Source organism: Triticum aestivum, chromosome 4D, assembly GCF_018294505.1.
Source record: "Triticum aestivum cultivar Chinese Spring chromosome 4D, IWGSC CS RefSeq v2.1, whole genome shotgun sequence".
NCBI classification, from domain to species: domain Eukaryota; kingdom Viridiplantae; phylum Streptophyta; class Magnoliopsida; order Poales; family Poaceae; genus Triticum; species Triticum aestivum.
The window spans coordinates 509477441-509482635 of record NC_057805.1 but is presented as its reverse complement, the minus strand read 5'-3'; positions in this window follow the sequence as shown (position 1 = coordinate 509482635).

The window sequence follows — 5195 nt, the reverse complement described above, 5'->3', positions numbered from 1 at the left end:
AAAGCTGGACTCACTTAAAAAGCCAAAGAAGATTTGTGGCTTGCAGATTATGTGTCGCCGATCTAAGCCATGATTCAAAAAGATGTGGTCGCTAAATGTCCATAATCCGTTTGTAAATGGGAAGCCATATACATGTTCGTCTGGGGTCTTCTTCGTGGGTCTAAATATTTTGATAAACATTGTATGCAACAACTGATGTACAGAAACACAATGTTTTGAAAAAATCATTCATTCTGTTCTTCTTTTTGCTAGCTATTTGTTCTTCTAGTCGCTTGTTGTCTTCTAAGAACTCTTGCCTTTGAGTAGCAATGGTGCAGAAAAAAAGGATAGAACCACATTTGTTTTCAGCAATTGAAAGTCGTCAACGATATTGCCAAGAGCAACATAGGTATATCGGAACCTTTTGCTGAAAAGGTTAGCTTTATTTGTATGTTCGAACTGCATTGAAGTTTCTTGTTGGTACACCTGTGTTAAATCTGTTTACTGTGTGTTCAATCTTATTGTTCATCTTTATGTTTCTTGGCGTGTTTTCTTGTATCTGCTTGTTCTCTTCCAATATCTCTCATCTTAGACCTATTCAATATGTGTAGTACAAAAAACAATTATCTCGAATCCTACAAGGCTAATAAAAATGTTGGTACTACAAGTTTATGTATGTGAAAAGTGTTGTGCTAAGTTTCAGACACATAAACTTAAACATATACGATAATGTACTGGTAAGTTATCGCATCTGAAACTTAACTGATACAACTGTCCCACATTAAGTTAGTGGGATTGAAACTTACGGTTATGTGATTGCATTAGTTAGTTAACTTATGTCAATTTGTGGATACAATTTCTTTTATATTTACTGAATTTACTTTATAAGTATGTAATGTTTCAAAGCCTGACCAACATTCATAAGTTGTAAAATGTATTCAGTCAAGTTAGATAGGGTTAGTTAATTTCATTGGATGACTTACTGAAAAAACAGATTTTACTTTCTTTTTCATAATCGTAACTTTTATGTTGTAAATCATGAATCTAAATTAAGCTCACAATGGGGAATACCTATTTATACAAAATATCTAGCATTTGATACCACCGTGTCGCCCCACTATCAGGTGTTCAGTGTCCCCTATTTGCACGAGGAGAATGTCTACAAGAGCATGGTAGCCCACGGCTCTGCCAAATTAGACTCCTTCATGGAGAGATCTGAATGGCCTCAATCTACATGCATCATGGATGTCTTCTATCAAGCTCAGATCATTGGGAGGACAGGCCTTTTGCTAGAGAAGGTAATTTAACAGGGGACGTCGCCGAGGCACGACGCGGTCGCCATTGAAGACGGGAATGGGCCAAATGTGGCTCTGCATCCTGGCAACAAGCACTTTATGTGCATCGCCAGATGAATGTTGTCATGAGGTATTTACTCAAACCATTCCATTATCAGTTTGATATTTTTACCATAACCAAAGGATCACTCGATCCATTGAGCTTATGTACAATCTATGTAATTAATTTGATATTGTAGGATATCCCATTTCTTTGACAAGTACCGTGCGATTAAATCACCGACGTGGATACCATAGCTTACCAAGGAAGGTCAAAAGAGTGTGGTTTTGTGTAGCTTGAGCTACATCGTACCCCTTATCTTAGCCATCAATTTTTGCATCGCGATCCATGCAGGCACATTTGTCACTTTTGTTTCTCTCAAACGAAACAACGTATAAACTTCAAACTTTGCAGGACAACAAAACATTCTAATTACTATGTGGGAAAAAACTTTCAGATTTTTTTCATGCATTTAAAATGCTAAAAATCATTTTTTAACCAAAAAATCATCATTTTGTATATTTATGTTAGTCCAAAAAATCTGAAAGTTTGTTCACACATTGAAGTTGTAAAGTTTGTTTGATCTGCAAAGTTTGAAGTCCATATGTTCTTTCATTTGAGAGAAACAAAAAAAAAGAAATCTTCTTGTTACAAGTTAGTTGGAGAGTACGGATTTCAAAGCAATGTTGAAGGGCTGAAGATAAGAGGTTCCATGTAGCTCGACCTACAGAGGAACTTTCTGAGGTCAACAAGGGGTGTCTACTACGCATCATTTATTAAGGATGTCTTTCGAGTTTGGATCCTGGATGAATCATTTGTTCAAATGAAGTGGGTGTTGAAGGGTGAATACAACCTAAAGCGTGTACGGACGTCATATCAGCATGCTCATGGTCCATGGGTCTTGGAAGACATTAACTATGGATTATTTAGTTCTCAACTTCCCCTAGTAAAAAAGAAAGCGGCCGTGGAAGAAAAGGCTGAATGGAACTCAGACGATGACAGTGTAGATGACAACGTAGATGTGGTTCAAGAGTGTAACCATGCATGTGACATACTCGGATTTCACCCGTTCAAAGAGATTATGTTCATGAGCAGCTTCACGAAAGAAACATGGGTTGCCACGGTACATGCCTTCCATTTGAATAGCTCAAGTGTTGAATGCATAGGCAACATGAGCCGAGCGAAATATGATGTTTTTGAACTCATGACACGTTCCGATCAAGAATACAAATATTTTCCGTACACCCATGTTGGGTCGGTGAGTTTCATAGCAACAAATGTAATTTACAATGTCAATCATCTGGAGCCTGGGCATGCAATTTTAGTTTTGATTATTTATTTTCTGCTGTGGGTACATTATTGTTATTAGCTAGCAATATATTTGTAGCTATTGTTATGAACTATCAAGATTCCTGTGTGAATCTTGCATGTGTTTTTGACTCAAATTAAGCATCTAGCTAGTATGAACATGTCAATCATCACAGTGAGGTACCTGAAGTCGCAAGAAACGTCACATCATCCAATTTGCATCGACCAAACATGAATCACTCGTGACTCATCAACCTGAAACAACATTCATGCATGCCAGATCATCGGATATGCAGCAACATGCATCTTTTTGCTTACTTGCCTCATCATCATGGCATCACAAACACATTGGTCTGGTCTGGACCCACCTACACAACACTGTTAGTGTCCAGAGCGTGTCAAGGCATCACCTGAAAAGGATGCAAACGCTGTCAGCTCCCAAAATGCCTCAACGATACAAGAAATAAACAACAAGAGCATTTGTTGTAAAACATATATAATTACTTGAATGTTGAATCTTTATTTAGTATAGACTTCAGAGGAAATGAAAAATGAATGCTGCATTATAGAGAAACGACAACGGCTGCAAACTGATGTCAAAGGTGATCAAGATAACCTTTAATCTACAGCCGGATAAAACTGTGTAGTAACTTCATTCGGTTCAGCTATCCAAAGTGCATCCATCAGCCAAATTCAAATCCAGCACCAAAATCATGGTGACGAAAAAATATAGCACTAAATCTAGCATCACGACACACAAAAAACCCTATGAAAATGGATGGTCCACATTAACACCACCAAGTATCCAAATCCGCCAATTTCAAAAGCAATGCCCATTCCGTACTCACCTAAATCAACAAACGATTCGGGAATCAAACCTTACAAACACACTAGATCTAGCAAGACAAAAAGTTACCAGAGCAACGGATCCAAATAGACTACTAGTTCCAGTGCGGCCTACTTGCTCCACAACAACGGTCGACGAGCACAAGAACATGCTGTCGGGATGAAAAACATAGCGGGGTAGTGGTGGGTGGGGGAGAGGTAATGCACCCTCACCGACACTCAGATTCAAAAACGTCACCTCTTTCCTACACGAGCACACGGTGGAAAATGCTACAGCTGCATAGAAGAAAAACAAAGAGTGGGTGCGGGAAAGCTCACCGACGACTCCCGCCGTCCGCCGCTATTCTTTTTGTTTTGTTTTGCAAATGAGTAAATTTCATATAATTTTTTGCGGCTAAATGAGTAAATTTCATTAATCGACCACAACCATTACTGTCATGTTGACACATGAGGTCAACCTCATCAGGAGCACATCGCAACACACTGCAGTTTTAGGTAAAGTATGGCCTAACTGAGCTGGCATATGACTGACCACATATTGCTCCTGCCTTACCGATCTAATTTCATGTTGGCGTCTACCCAAAAACTGCTTGTCATCTCTCACAAGTGCAGGGATCATTGATCATATGTGTGAGTGTTGTACAGTTCGTCTCCAACACTAGCCTTTCCGAATTCTGATCGAACAATGATTATATGTGTGAATGTCCGCCGCGATTCAATCCGATCGAATCCAGAAACTCGTGGAGGGGAAATATGAGACTAGCAGAGGAAATGGGGCGAGTGGCGCAGAAATCGAACTCGAATAGCCCTCTCTCCCTGGATTGAATGCCAGTGCGTGAGTGGGGAAACGCGGGGGAAATATGAACAACCGCGCGCGCGGCGATTGTCAACCGCATCGGTGGATTCCATTGTGCCCACAAGTCATACAGATAGAGCGTCTGTGGGCAGAGTAGCACGCGCATTAAAAAACGGCTTGCGATGGAGAAGCGACGCGACGCACACGATCTGATATGGACGGCATCGACACTGTTCATAACTGCTGCGAAACTGACGTGGTTCACCAGTTACAAAACTCGTTTTCTTTTTGGATGTTATCTCAGAACCAACAAATCAGCAAATGTTTGCTGGCCTCCCTCAATTTTTTTTATTTGCTGCCAGATGCGTCTAACAAAATAATAGGAGGTTGCGATGGAGTGGCTAAAAAATTAGTACCGTGTTCATACATTGTATGTTTTTTTGGACTGTGCTACATATTGGTGGGGTGACAAATCCAGTAATCCATCGCCCTCCCAGCCGTCAGATTAGCGAGGATCAAGCGGCCCACTATCCCTTTCGCATCGAAAACATGCCCATGTTTCAGAAACACTCAGGATGTTACAATCCCTTCCCTTTGAAGAAAACATGGGCCGAGTGTCATGCGCACCGGATTGCAAAATGCTCTGTTTTGCGACTGAAACATGGGCAATGTTACAATCTCAGGCTGAGTTCTCACATAGACGTGTCACACTTAGGAGGCGGCGCGGATGCCACGGTGAAAATCAATCAAGTGAGCCATAGTGTTTTTTTTTTCTTTTTTGCATCGTCAAACATTGCAGTACTACTTTTTTTTAAATCGTCAAACATTGTAGTTGTTGTATGCCGTGGGAGAAGTGGACTCTAGCTTTGTTTTACCTTGTGTACCGTGCCGGCCGACTTCCTGCACAGCCTTGGTCAATATACATATCGGA